This window comes from Trichosurus vulpecula, chromosome 2, assembly GCF_011100635.1.
Source record: "Trichosurus vulpecula isolate mTriVul1 chromosome 2, mTriVul1.pri, whole genome shotgun sequence".
Lineage (NCBI taxonomy): Eukaryota > Metazoa > Chordata > Mammalia > Diprotodontia > Phalangeridae > Trichosurus > Trichosurus vulpecula.
Window position 1 is genome coordinate 364,541,495 of NC_050574.1, and position 15,820 is coordinate 364,557,314.

General features: G+C 39.8%; 1 protein-coding gene across 2 annotated transcripts in view; it reads right to left on the reverse strand.

Annotated features, from left to right (window-relative positions):
• The window catches only part of COL8A1 (collagen type VIII alpha 1 chain), a 234,095-nt gene that overhangs the window by 46,016 nt on the left and 172,259 nt on the right, over positions 1-15,820 (reverse strand). The gene's annotated exons all lie outside the window — the stretch shown is intronic.

A 15,820-nucleotide genomic window follows, 5' to 3' on the forward strand; every position in this document is an offset into this window, starting at 1 on the left:
GTGTTGGTGGCAAAGTGGGTAGGACAGTGGACTTGGAGTTAAGAAGACCTGAGTTCAAATCCTCTCTCCAAGGCCTACTAGCTGTGTGGCCCTGTGCAAGTCAGTCTCTTAATCTGTTTCCTCACTACCAAAGTGGGAATAATATAATAGCACCTACCTGACAGAGTTGTTGTGATGGTTAAACAAGATAATATGTGTAAAGTGCTTTGCAAACTTTAAAGTGCTACATAAATGCCAACTATTATTATTGCTGCTATGACTAATTCAATTAAATTCACTAACACTTATAAGTCTGCCATGTTGAAAGCTCATATGTTTCATTTTTGTCTTTGTAACACCAGCACCTAGCACAATGTCTGGTGCACGTTGTTCAGTTGTTTTGACATGTCTGACTTTGCGATCCCATGGACGATAGCACTCCAGGCCCTTCTATCCTTCTCCATCTCTTGAAGTCTGTCTAAGTTAATGTTCTTGTTTTCATGACACTATCTATTCTCATCCTTTGCCATCCCTTATCTTTTTGCCTTTAATCTTTCCCAACATCAGCATCTTTTCTAATGAGTCCCATTTTTAATTATGTGAGCCAAAGTATTTCGGCTTTAGTATTGACCTTCCAGTGAATAGCCTGAATTAATTTCTTTAAATATTAACTGATTTCACCTTTTTGCAGTCCTAGGGACTCTCAAAAGTCTTCTCCAGCACCATATTTGGAAAGTATCAATTCTGTGGTGCTTAGCTTTCCTTACAATCCAACTCTCACAGCCATAAATGGCTACTGGAAAAACCAAAGCATTGCCTATACGGACCTTCGTCAGCAAGGTGATGTCTCTGCTTTTTAGTCTATTGTCCACATCTGTCATAGTTTTCCTTGTAATGTACAAGTGTAATAAATCCTTGCTGAATTGAACTAAATTGAAGGTGAGAAGCCAGTGTGACAGTAGCTAGCTTTAGAATCAAGAGTACATAGGTTTAGGGGCAGCTAGGTGGTGCAATGGTTACAGTACTGGCCCTGGAGTTCAAATATGGCCTCAGATATTTACTAGCTGTGTGACTCTGGGCAAGCCACTTATCCCTGACTACCTCAAAAAAAAAAAAGAAAAAAAAAGAAAAAGAATACCTAGGTTCAAGTTCTTCCTTTGACCTATACTAGCTGGGTGACCACAAGCAAGTTGCCTAACTCCTCTGTGCCCCAGGAAACTTTTTTAAGACTACTGGGGGCATGTGATATGTAAATAGTTAAACTGTAATACAAGGAAGGGAGAAACTGGCAGAGGGGAGACTCAATTTAACGGAGTTCTTAGAGACCTACAGTATACACAGTACTATGCTAGACATTGGGTGTCACATAAGGTTATGGTTCCTACCCTCATAGAATTTACAATCTTGTTGGGAGAAAAGACAATATTAAAAAAGAGAAAATATTACGTGATAAGTGCTATAGAACACGACATAAGGTTTTGGTGTACTGGAGAGAGCAAAGGACTTGGAGTCAGGAGAGACTTAGATTCCAATTCCTTGTCTGACACTTAGCAGCTGTGTGACTCTCAAACTCTCAGTTTCCCCATCTCTAAAATGGGGATAACATTTGCTTTACCTCCATCCCAGGGTTTTTAGGAAGAAAACACTTTGTATCTCTCAAAGTGATATGTAAATGTGAAGTGTTACCATTAGAGTTACAAAACCTGTGAGGTGTGATGGGAGAAGTTGTATCAGTTTGTTCAGCTGATTCTCATATAAGATAGATTTATTACCCTTCACTATTATGGTTGCCCTCCTTTGGACATTTTTTTGAGGCAATCAGGATTAAGTGACTCGCTCAGGGTCACACAGTTAGTAAGTGTCTGAGGCAGGATTTGAACTTGGAGCTTCCTAACTCCAAGGCTGGTGCTCTATCCACTGCACCACTTAGTTGCCCTCTCCTTTATTCTTTTTTTTTGGTTTCATATTTTATTATTTAATATTTTAGTTTTCAACACTGATTTCCACAAGATTTTGAATTACAAATTTTCTCCCCATTTCTACCCTCCCCTCCACTCCAAGATAGCATATATTCTGATTGCCCCATTCTCCAGTCAGCCCTTCCTTCTGTCACCCCACTCCCCTCCCCCATCCCTTTTCCCTTTACTTTCTTGTAGGGCAGGATAGATTTCCATGCCCCATTCCCTATATATCTTATTTCCCAGTTGCATGCAATGTAACTTTTTTTTGAGCATCTACTTTTAAAACTCCAAATTCTCTCCCCTCTTCCCTTCTCACCCACCCTCCCTAAGAAGGCAAGCAATTCAACATAGGCCTCACATGTATCATTATGCAAAACACTTCTACAATAATCATGTTGTGAAAGACTAAGTATTTTTCCCTCCATCCTATCCTGTCCCCCTTTATTCAAGTTTCTTCCTTGACCCTGTCCCTTTTCAAAAGTGTTTGGGTTTGATTACCTCTCCCCATATCTGCCTTCCCTTCTATCACCCCCCCTTTTTTATCCCCTTCCCCCTACTTTCCTTTGGGGTAAGATACCCAATTGAGTCTGTACGTTATTCCCTCCTCAAGTCAAATCCAATGAGAGCAATATTCACTCATTCCCCCTCCCCTGCCCTCTCTTCCCTTCCAACAGAACTGCTTTTTCTTGCCACTTTTATGTGAGATAATTTGCCCCATTCTGCCTATCCTTTTCTCCCTCTTTCAATATATTCCTCTCTCACCCTTTAATGTAATTTTATTTTTATAGATATCATCCCTTCATATTCAACTCACCCTGTGCCCACTGTCTATATTTATGTATATTCCCCAATACTGAGAAAGGTCTCATGAATTACACACATCACCTTTCCATGTAGGAATATAAACAAAACAGTTCCACTTTAGTAAGTTCCTTATGATTTCTCTTTCTTGTTTACCTTTTCATACTTCTCCTGATTCTTGTATCTGAAAGTCAAATTTTCTATTCAACTCTGGTCTTTTCATTGAGAAAGTTTGAAAGTCCTCTATTTTACTGACGATCCATATTTTGCCTTGGAGCATTATGTTCAGTTTTTGGATAGGTGATTCTTGGTTTTAATCCTGGCTCCTTTGACCTCAGGGATATCATATTCCAAGCCCTTTGATCCCTTAATGCAGAAGCTGCTAGATCTTGTATTATCCTGATTGTGTTTCCACAATACTCAAATTGTTTCTTTCTGCCTGCTTGCAAAATTTTCTCCTTGACCTGGAAACTCTGGAATTTGTTGACAATATTCTTAGGAGTTTTCTTTCGGGGATCTTTTTCAAGAGGTGATCAGTGGATTCTTTTGATTTCTATTTTACCCTCTGGTTCTAGAATATCAGGGCAGTTTTCCTTGATAATTTCTTGAAAGATGATGTCTAGGCTCTTTTTTTTGATCATGGCTTTCGGGTAGTCCAATAATTTTAAAAATTATCTCTCCTGGATCTATTTTCCAGATCAGTCGTTTTTCCAATGAGATACTTCACATTGTCTTCCATTTTTTCATTCCTTTGGTTCTGTTTTGTAATATCTTGATTTCTCATAAAGTCACTAGCTTCCACTTGCTCCCATCTAATTTTTAAGGTGGTATTTTCTTCAGTGGTCTTTTGGACCTCCTTTTCCATTTGGCTAATTCTGTCTTCCAAGGCATTCTTCTCCTCATTGGCTTTTTGAAGCTCTTCTGACAATTGGGTTAGTCTATTCTTTAAGGTGTTATTTTTTTCAGTATTTTTTTGGGTCTCCTTTAGCAAGTCATTGACTTGTTTTTCATGGTTTTCTTGCATCACTCTCATTTCTCTTCCCAATTTTTCCTCTACTTCTCTTACTTGCTTTTCCAAATCCTTTTTGAGTTCTTCCATGGCCTGAGAACAATTCATATTTTTCTTGGAGGCTTTTGATGTAGGCTCTTTGACTTTGTTGACTTCTTCTGGCTGTATGTTTTGATCTTTGTCACCAAAAAAAGGAATCTAGAGTTTGAGTTTGAATCTGAGTTTGAGTATGAGTTTGTTTTCACTGCCTGTTCATGTTCCCAGCCAACTACTTGACCCTTGAGCTTTTTGTCAAGGTATGACTGCTTGTGGAATAGAGAGTACTTTGTCCCAAGCTTTAGGGTCCAAGCGGGGCTGTTTTCAGAGCTACTTCTACTCCACCATCACCTTGAGCTCTGCCACAGCAGCTCTCCTCCTCCCCCAAGAACTGCCAACCAGGACCACAATCCAGATCCAAGCAGGGCCCAGCAAGAGAAACTGCCTCTTTGCCAGCAAAGCTCTTCTGATCCGCTGCTAGATTCCTCCCACTGAGTGAGCCAGGGACTTGGGAAGCAGCTGATGCTGGAGCTCTGGAAGGAACCCCAGGAGCTTCCTGCTGCCGCCGCCACCACCACTGATGCACCATCTCTACCACCCCCAGGGCTGGGGCCAGACTCCTCTCACCCTGATTCAGCAGTTTCCCACTAGTCTGCTCCATGGTCTTTGGCATTTGTGGGTTGAGAAGTCTGGTAACTGTCACAGCTCAATGATTCATGGCCCTCAGGCCTGCTCTGCCTGACTCCTGGTCTGGTTGGTCCTGGTGTGGCCCATGCTGGGCTGAGCTCTGCTCCCAGCACCCTGTGATATACCCTTCCCAGCTACCATCCAGGCTGTGCTGGGCTGGAAATCTGCTTTCCTCTGCTATTTGGTGGGTTCTGCAGCTCTAGAATTTGTTCAGAGTCATTTTTACAGGTGTTTGGAGGGATTTGGGGGAGACCTTAAGCAAGTCCCTGCTTTCCAGTTGCCATCTTGGCTCTGCCCCCCTCCTTTAGATACTTTTACTAGCTTTCTTAAACTGTGGTCCCCTAACCCAAAAATCACAAATCCAGATGATTTCAACTTTAAAGGATGGGTAAGAATTCCACAAAAATTCTGAAGGCAAAAGCATTGCCTTCTCCCTCATCAATCTCAGTAAATGGAAAAGGAATGATTCTACTAAAATGAAGCTGAACACTAGGTAATTTTAATGCCCTATCTTGGCCCTAGAGAAGGCATGAGGAAATGCATCTCCCTCCTTTACCTGAAGACATAGGAGACTATGGGTATGGAATGTTGCCTGCATTTTCAAATGCCATAGCTGCTTAGGAGGGTTTTGCTGAACTGTTTTTCTTTGCTATAAAGTACAGATCACTGGGTTTGAGGAGTTGCAGGGAGGGAACATGTCTAGAAACGTCTGTGATACCAAATCAAAAAACATCAATAAATCTTTTTTTTTAAAGGGGTGGTTTTAAAATAGAAAAGATCGGCTCTAAGATTCATGAGTCTGAGTAACCTAATGTAAATACTCAGAACTATCTAGAGATGGCTCTGGAAAGCAAGATCTGCCTTTTAAATGTAGTAATAAAGTGATTATTTGTTTAATTTAATAAGTTACTTTTGTGAATGAGTAGGACTAGATGTGCATCAAGGTCTTTTCTCACTATGAGAGGTCTGTGAAATGCTGCCTCCTCCTTGAAGCCATCCATGATTCACTGGTCACAAACAACTTCTAACATCACTTTACCTAGAGTTGAGGATGTGTTAGGGGCATGTCACCTGAAACAAAAACATAATCTTGATGCTAGGGCAGCCAAGATCATTCCTATGTTCATGACTTACATTCCCATGAAGGGACCTGACACTTCCACAATGATCAGGGACAATGCTGCGCTTGGTTCTCAGATGTTCTTCATTGCACTCAAAACGTAGAGTTTATCTTTTAGGGAATTTATGGATAAGAAAATTGATCAATTCTCTAATAATTTAAATTTGCATTTGGAAAAATCTGCCTGAGATAAACTAGCCTGGTCGGAACATTTTCAGCTTAGGACATTTAGATCTAGCTGTGTCTGTTTTTGTTGTCGTTCAGTTGTGTCTGACTCTTTGTGACCCCATTTGGTGTCTTCTTGGCAGAGATACTGGACTGGTTGGCCATTTCCTTCTCCAGCTTATTTTACAGATGAGGAAACTGAGGCAAACAGGGTTAAGTGACTTGCCCAGGGTCACACAACTAGTAAGTTAAGTTATGTGAGGCCAGATAACTCAGTTCCTCTGGACTCCAGGGTCTGCACTCTATGCACTGAGCCACCTAGCTGCCTTAGCTGTGCACATAGACCCTTTCTTAGGTGGCTGTACTTCAGAGCTTCTTTGTGAAGTTTATTTGCTTTTTCCTCCTTTGTTTGATCAGAGGCTGGGAAGATCTTGCGGAAATAAAGAATGTGGCTTGTCTGGACCTTCCAATTTTATTTTATTTTTTAAAATCTTAGGGTTTCTTCAAGTGATAAAAAGTACAAGATTTAGGAGACATGGTTGGAAAAAAGTTTGACTGGAAAAGATCTTGGGACTTTAGTGAACTACAAACTGAATTGGAGTTCACAGTGGGACACAGCAAGCCAAAAAGGTTAATTCTATTCTAGGTTGTAACGAGGGGCAGAACAGGCAGGCTGATATAGTTCATATTGCTTCTTTACCTCATCATGGTCAGACCATAGCTGGAGTATTGTGAGTAGTAGGTGCCGTATTTAAGGAAGAAATTAGGCAAGTGGGATCCCGTCTAGAAAAGGATGATTAGGACTAGTGGACTATATTTTTAGTGAACTAGAAATAGCCACATAATATCAAAGTTAATTGAAGAGACTGGGGATGAGGACATCTCACAGTCTTCAAGTATTTTGAAGGGCAGTCAAGTTCCATGGAGGAGAGGTTTCATCTTTCCAGTTGACCCCAGAAAGTATAACTAGGACCAGTGGTTAGAAGTTGCAGAATGGCAGACTTTTAGGCTTGATGTGAGAAAATACTTTTGGTCTCAGTTTCCTCATCTGTAAAATGAGCCAGAGAAGGAAATGGCAAATCACGCCAGTATCTTTGCAAAGAAAATCCCAAATGGAGTCATGAAGAATTGGACCCAACTGAAACAAATGAACAATAGCAAGAAAGGAACAGGTTTCTGTTTGGAGGTAGACACATTCTATTACTAGAGGCTTTTATGTAGAAGTGGGATGATCACTTGTCAGGAATATATGGAAGGAATTCTTCTTCGGGGGCTGGCCTGACCACCACTAGAAGGTCTCTGAGTTCTCTCCCATATCCGAGGCTGTGATTCTGTGTAGTCAACAGATGACTGGACATGGAGTCAGAGATTGGATTTGATTCTTGGCTCTGCCACTTCCTGGTCATGTGGTAAGGCATTAAAGTCTCTGGGCCTCAGTTTCTTCACTTGGATATAACAATAACTATATTAATAATTTATATTATAAAATATATAATATATTATACATGTATTGTTATAATTAATAACTATAATAATGGCTATAATAATAAATATTATTATTATATTGCTTATGCCACAAGGTTATTGTGAGGAGCTAATGTGATTTATAGAGTTAGAAGGGACCCTAGAGGCCATCTGGTCCAACTCCCCTCATTTTATAGACTAAGACTCTTAAGAGAGGTTAAGAGACTTGAACTGAGATTGGAACTCAGGTCCTCTGACTCCAAATTAAGTACATTTTGACTATCCTTCACTTTGTAAACCTCAAAGCACATTACAAGAGGAAAATTTTATTATGAAGAGTCATATGTGAGGCTGGCGAGGCTCTCATGTCTGAAAATTGTTGCTGGACTATCTAAAATTCTAGGATATCAGGGGCTTCTAGGCAACATGTGAATTTACAGGGAAAGAAATATTAAATCTAGGACATCTCCAAGTGCCAAAAAAATCAAAGGGGTCAGCAAGGTGTCATCATTTGATCTTTTTTTCTATTTTTTATGTTATCTTTTGATTTAGGGAACTAAAGATAATTAAAAGAAGGTTAGGAATTTTATTTCCTTTCTTTTTTCTTTTATACTTTCTCTTAACCCTGTCTGGTATGACCCATTTTCTGGTATACATATGTAGGTCATCAGCTCCTTTTTTTTTCTTCCCTGTACTAGTGACAGATTCAATACATACTACTCTGAACTGGAAATGAAGAATTAAGAACGTGAAATTGGATTCAGTTCAGGCATTCTTTCATTTATTTTTAAACTACAAAGTGGGATTACTTTGAATTTCAAATTTTGTGTAGCTTTTCTTGTTGTTCAGATACGTTACTTGTGTCCAACTCTTTTTGACCCCATTTGGGGTTTTCTTGGCAAAGATACTTGAGTGGTTTGCCATTTCCTTCCCCAGCTCATTTTACAGATGAAGAAACTGAGGCAGAGTTAAGAGACTTGCCCAGGGTCACACAACTAGTAAGTGTCTGAGGCCAGATTTGAACTCACGAAAAGGAGCCTTCCTGACTCCAGGCCTGGTGCTCTATCCACTGTGCCACCAAGCTGCCTTTTGTGTAGCTAGGGTGACCGTATTTTCCAAACCAAAAATCAAGACACATGGTATAACAAAGAATATTTCTTTTGCAAAATCTCATTGTAAGTACACATTCTTTTCTTGGAGTTGGAAATGTCTTGGAGAATCAAAGCTGTGTTGTTGCTCTTTAAATTGAAAATCCTTTATCTCTGATGAGTTCTTGAGATTAATTGAATCTTAGATATAGAGTATTTATGCTCATTAAGGAAGTTACATGTTCTCTTCCCTCTCTCAAGGATAGACTCTTCCATTCACCAAATTTATTACTAGAACAAGGAATCTTTACTTGGGTGTATGCATAAATTTAAAATGCCTGTGAATTTGGATGGAAAAAAATCACACCTGAATTTTCACTAAACTCTAAATGAAATTTGGCATTTCTTTCAATTCTTTTAAAATGTGATTCTGAAAAGGGGTTCATAGACTTTGTCAGAGGGGTACATCACACATGCACACACACACACACATTAAAAGCCTGTGCTCCAGAAGCTGGAACTTCTTGATTTTTACTAATCTTGGCATTCAACATGGATGTGTTATAGGAAGTGGGGTCAAAGATATTTTGTTTGTGAATCAGTCATTAAGATCTCTGGATTTCAGCTTTACTTCTCATGAAATTTCTAATACTCTCACAAGGCCAACCACTTGTTTCTATTGTCATTGGATTATTTCTCTCTACCTTTAAATATTCATAGTGTCTAAGCTGGAGATCTATAGAAATTTTAAAAATCTACCACAAAAATAAAAAAAAATTGAAACCTTGATTATTATATAACCTAAATGAACCCCAAGATTCCTTCTCAAAATCCGGTCATCCTATGAATGTCAGAACCATAAAACATTTATATTAGAGTTTAAATAAACCTTAGAGAAAATTTGTTCCACACTCCTAGACCATGCAGGAATGCTGTCTACTGAATTCCTTAAAGGTATTCATACAACCTTTGTATGAAAACACTTAGTGACCATAAATTCCTCACCTCATAAGACAGCCCACTTCATTTTTTGACACTCTGGTTGTTAGGTCTTTTAATTGCTTATAATAGGTTTTAAAATTTTCTTTTGTCTTTGCTCTATTTTAATTTTTTATTCTTATTTTCCATTCCAAATGCTCTCTCTCCACCCTCTACGTCTCCCACCCACTGAGAAGGCAAGAAATACAACACCAATTATGCACGTGAAATCATACAAAACATTTCCACATTAGCCATATTTATGCCTTTGCTTTACAAGTTTAGGTGTTAGGTTTGGTTTTCAAGAAAGCAGATAAAGTCTTATACTATCTGAGTGTATCTAATTATACGGTCTCTTGAATTACACGCAAACCACATTGGCATGCTCTCTCATTCAGAAAGCATAATAACACTTTTTTGCTCCTGGTCTTTGTCTTGACTAGTAAAATAAAATTGCACCTACGATGCTCCCAGAAAATCAGTTCTATCTAAATCAATAGGTCTACCATAGGGATAATAGCAGCACCTACTTTTCAGGGCTGTTGTAATGATCAAATGAGATCATTTCAAACGCTTAGCACAGAACCTGGCACATATTAGGCATTATTTAAATGCTAGTTACTGTTACTGGGCTGCTAAGTGGTTCAGTGTATAGAGGGTTGGGCCTGGAGGCAGGAAGACCTGAGTTCAAATCCGGCCTCAGATATTTACTAGTTGTATGAGCCTGGGCAAGTCACTTATCCCTGTTTGCCTCAATTTCCTCATCTGTAAAATGAGCTGGAGAAGGAAATGGCAAACCACTCCAGTATCTGCCAAGAAAACCCTAAATGGGGTCATGAAGAATTGGACACTATTAAAATAACTGAACCACAAAACTGTTATTATCATTATTATTAATTATCATCAATAGGCTGATCCTATTTGGTTGGCAGAGCTTAGGGGCCGTGTAGGTTTACATAGCTTATGACATTTATATAGCATCTCTTATAACTGTTTCAACTCTAAGTTAGAAGAGGACGAACAGAAGGATTGGTAGAATTCCTCTGCAATCAAGGGATGAGCTCTAAGATAACTTTCATAAGTCCCTTCAAGCTGCCCCCATTTGTACATGCAGTAGATGATAGTAACAAATATCCATATAGGGTAATATCATACAGGAGCATGAACAGAAAGAGGAATGGTGGACCAGATTGGAAGCGTCAGTGGGGAACAATGAACATACCAACTGTCCTGACACTGTGCCCTGATCAAATCACTTTAGGTTATATTATAATCAGGTCTCTCCTTTTTTTGGGACTGGGGATGAAAAGGAGGGAGGGGCAGAATTCTCTATGAGTTCCACACACAAATCTCAGAAAACCTTATCTCCTAAGCGGAGGTGACAAGAGAAATTCCAAATGTGAAGATTAATTGCCTCCATTCCAGGCCCAGCAGTTAGCATAGCAGAAAGAACAAACATCTCCAAAGAAGCTCTGTCCTTTCCTCTTCAGGTATGTAGTGAGTTGGCTGATGGTATGGCCCAGACTACCGAGAATGACACAGGCAGGGTTTGTGCATGTCCACTGCCAGAAAATTTCAAGTCTTTTTGAAGTCTGATGAATTGCTTTCTTGAACATTGTACACAAGCAGACTTCTTTAGGAAATGGGAGCCAGGTGCATTTATCCCCCTCAGGAGTTCCTTGGAAAAGTGTCATAAAATAATCCAACAGCATTCTTTACTTTTGTTCTGGCCCTTTTCAGAGATGGATGACCTCGCACTGGGTCCAGGTTATACATGTAGAGACAGTGTTCCAGTAAATCCAGGGAGAGGTGTAGGTAAAACTTTTTAAAAATAACATTAGAAACGTGCAGAAAAAGTATCTGAACAAAAATTATAATGGCCAAGCACGAGTTGGATTAAATTGAAACCTATTATAAAAGACAGTAGTTCCCTAGCGCACAAGACCTAAAATGATTTTTTTATTTTTGTTTTTGAAGTGCCAAGGAGTTTAAGATGCTCAATAAAATGATAGCACCAACTCTTACAAATTTCTACTGGGGGACTTTTACATAGGGCACAATTATAGCACAGAATGACCGAGAGACCTGCCCGTAGTCACACCGGGCTGGAAATTTTTCTTTAGAATAAATGGAGCAGGGAGGAGCCAAGATGGCAACTGGAAAGCAGGGACTTGCTTAAGCTCTCTCCCAAATACCTCCAAACATCTGTAAAAAATGGCTCTGAATAAATTCTAGAGCTGCAGAACCCACAAAATAGCAGAGGGAAACAGGGATCCAGCCCAGGAGAGCCTGGATGGTCGCTGGGAAGGGTCAATCCTAGGGTGCTGGGAGTAGAGCACAGCCGAGCGTGGGCCACTCCAGGACAGACCAGATCTGAGTCAGCCAGCCAGAAAAGGCCTTAAGGCCATGAATCATTGAGCTGTGGCAGTTACCAGACTTCTCAACCCACAAACACCAAAGAGGAGGTTAATGGGAAACTGCGGGATCCAGTTTAGAGCAGTCCAGCCCCATCCATGGGGGTTGTAGAGGTGTTACAGTGGCAGTGGCAGCAGCAGGAAGCTCTTGAGGCTGCTTCCAAAGCTCCAGCATCAGCTGCTTTCCGAGTCCCTGGCTCACACTGTGGGAGGAATCTAGCAGCGGATCAGAGCGGGAATGCAAGGACTGCTTTGTGGGCACAGAGGCAGTTTCTCTTGCTGGGCCCTGCTTGGATCTGGATTGCAGTCCTGGTTGGCAGTTCTTGCGGAAGGAGAAGAGCTGCTGTGACAGAGCCTGCAGTGACGGTGGAGTAGAAGTAGCTCTGAAAACAGCAGCACTTGGACCCTAAAGCTTGGGACAAAGTACTCTCTACTCTACAAGCAGTCATACCCTGACAAAAAGCTCAAGGCTCAAGTAGTTGGATGGGAACATGAACAGGCAGCAAAAACAAACTCAGACTCAAACGCAAACTCTAGATTCCATTTTTGGTGACAAAGAAGATCCAAACATACAGCCAGAAGAAGTCAACAAAGTCAAAGAGCCTACATCAAAAGCCTCCAAGAAAAATATGAATTGTTCTCAGGCCATGGAAGAACTCAAAAAGGATTTGGAAAAGCAAGTAAGAGAAGTAGAGGAAAAATTGGGAAGAGAAATGAGAGTGATGCAAGAAAACCATGAAAAACAAGTCAATGACTTGCTAAAGGAGACCCAAAAATACTGAAGAAAATAACATCTTAAAGAATAGACTAACTCAAATGGCAAAAGAGCTCCAAAAAGCCAATGAGGAGAAGAATGCCTTGAAAGGCAGAATTAGCCAAATGGAAAAGGTGGTCCAAAAGACCATTGAAGAAAATACCACCTTAAAAATTAGATGGGAGCAAGTGGAAGCTAGTGGCTTTGTGAGAAATCAAGATATTATAAAACAGAACCAAAGGAATGAAAAAATGGAAGACAATGTGAAATATCTCATTGTAAAAAACTACTAACCTGGAAAATAGATCCAGGGGAGATAATTTAAAAATTATTGGACTACCTGAAAGCCATGATCAAAATCTCACCTTTCAAGAAATTATCAAGGAAAACTGCCCTGATATTCTAGAACCAGAGGGTAAAATAGAAATTGAAAGAATCCACCGATCACCTCTTAAAAAAGATCCCCAAAAGAAAACTCCTAGGAATATTGTCACCAAATTCCAGAGTTTCCACGTCAAGGAGAAAATATTGCAAGCATCCAGAAAGAAACAATTTGAGTATTGTGGAAACACAATCAGGATAATACAAGATCTAGCAGCTTCTACAGTAAGGGATTGAAGGGCTTGGAATATGATATTCCTGAGGTCAAAGGAGCTAGGATTAAAACCAAGAATCACCTACCCAGTAAAACTGAGTATAATGCTCCAAGGCAAAATATGGATTTTCAATAAAATAGAGGACTTTCAAGCTTTCTCAATGAAAAGACCAGAGCTGAATAGAAAATTTGACTTTCAAATACAAGAATCAGGAGAAGCATGAAAAGGTAAACAAGAAAGAGAAATCATAAGAGCCTTACTAAAGTTGAACTGTTTTGTTTACATCCCTACATGGAAAGATGATGTGTGTAATTCATGAAACCTTTCTCAGTATTAGAGTAGTTGAATGCAATACACATACATGCATACATACATATATATACATGTACGTACATACATACATACATATATATATACATATATATATATATATACATATACACACAGACAGAGGGCACAGGGTGAGTTGCATATGAAGGGATGATATCTAAAAAAATAAAATAAAATTAAGGGGTGAGAGAGGAATATACTGTGAGAGAGAGAAAGGGAAAGATAGAATGGGGTAAATTATCTCACATAAAAGTGGCAAAAGAAGCAGTTCTGTTGGAAGGGAAAAGGGGGCAGGGGAGGGGGAATGAGTGAATCTTGCTCTCATTGGATTTGACTTGAGGAGGTAATAACATACATAATTGGGTATCTTACTCCACAGGAAAGTAAGGGGGAGGGGATAAAAAAGGGGGCATGATAGAAGGGAGGGCAGATAGGGGGAGCAGGTAATCAAACACAAACACATTTGAAAAGGGGCAGGTCAAGTGAGAAAACTGAATAAAGGGAGATGGAATAGGATGGAAGGAAATATAGTTAACCTTTCACAACATGACTATTGTGGAAGGGTTTCACATAATGATACATATGTGACCTACTACGTTGAATTGCTTGCCTTCTTAGGGAGGGTGGATGGGAAGGGAAGAGGGGAGAGAATTTGGAACTCAAATTTTTAAAAGCAGATGCTCATAAAAAAGTTGTTTTTGCATGCAGCTGGGAAATAAGATATATAGGGAATGGGGCACAGAAATCTATGCTGCCCTACAAGAAAGTAAGGGAAAAGGGGATGGGGGGGAGTGGGGTGACAGAAGGGAGGGCTGACTGGGGAATGGGGCAATCAGAATATATGCCATCTTGGAGTGGGCGGGAGGGTAGAAATGGGGAGAAAATTTGTAACTCAAAATCTTGTGGAAATCAATGTTGAAGACTAAAATATTAAATAAAAATGATAAAAAAGAATAAATGGAGCATCAGAAGTAGGGAAGCTGGCATATTCCCCCTTTCACTTGTCTGGTTAAAGGTTCCTACTGTGCCTATCAAGTTGTTGAGTCATTCAGTTGTGTCCAATTCTTTGTATCCCCATGGACCATAGAACCCTAGACCCTTCTATCTAGTCTGTACAAGTTCATATTCCTTACTTCCATGACACTATCTCTCCATCTCATTCTCTTCCTTCCTCTTTTCTTTTTACTTGCAATCTTTCCCAACATCAGGGTCTTCTCTAGTGAGTCCTATCTTCTCATTATATTGCCAAAGTATTTCAGCTTTAACTTCAGTATTTGACCTTTCACTGAATAGCCTGAATTAATTTCTTTAACCATTGACTGATTTGATCTTTTTGCTATCCAAGGGGCTCTCAAAAGTCTTCTGCAACATCACAATTGAACAGTAGCAATTCTGCTATGCTCAGCTTTCCTTATATTCCAACTCTCACAGCCATACATCACTACTGAAAAAAACCATAGCTTTGACTCTGTGGACCTTTGCTGGCAAGGTGATGCTGCTGCTTTTTAGCATGCTGTCCAGATTTACTATAGCTTTCCTTCCAAGGAGCAAGCATCTTCAAATTTCATGGCTACAGTCACTGTTGCAGTGATCTTTGAGCCCAAGAATAGAAAATCTGACATTGTTTCTATTTCTTTCCTCTCCGTTTGCCAGGAAGTGATGGCCCCATTGCCATGATCTTAGATTTTTTTTTTAATGTTAAGCTTCAAGCCGGCTTTTACATTCTCCTCTTTTACCTCACCAAGAGGCTTCTAATTCCTCTTCACTTTCTGCCATCAGTGGTATCGTCTGCATAACTGAGATTGTGGATGTTTCTCCCAACAACCTTAATTCCAGCTTTTGATTCATCCAGTCTGGCGTTTAGCATGATGTACGTTGCATAAAAGTTAAATAAATAAGATGAAAATGTACAGCCTTAAACCAATCAGTTGTTCCATGTTCACTTCTAACTGTTGTTTCTTGGCTTCCTTACAGGTTCCTTAGGGGACAAGTAAGATGGTCTGGTACTTCCATATCTTTGAGGACTTGCCACATTTTGTTGTGATCCATACTGAAAGAAGCTTTAGTATAGTCAATGAAGCAGAGTATATATTTTTCTGGAACTCCCTTGCTTTCTCCATAACCCAGCAAGTATTGGCAATTTGGTCTATCAAGGGCCCAGTTTAAAAGAGGAAAAACAGATCTTTTTGTGTTTGTGTTGCTGTGTCTCCACGACGTATGGCAAAATGATTACAGAATGGTTTGGGCCTTGGCTTTCTTTCAAATTTATCAGTTATGCTGCATCTTTAAAGAGACCCAGTAAGTGTGAGGATTAGGTTTCTGCTGATGGCAATATTTGTATTGAGGGACTGTGATGGATCTGTGTTTCTCCACTAGAAGCTAAATTGAATAATTATCTTTGCTCCTTCCTGCTAAGATAAATCTTCAACATTTTGAGA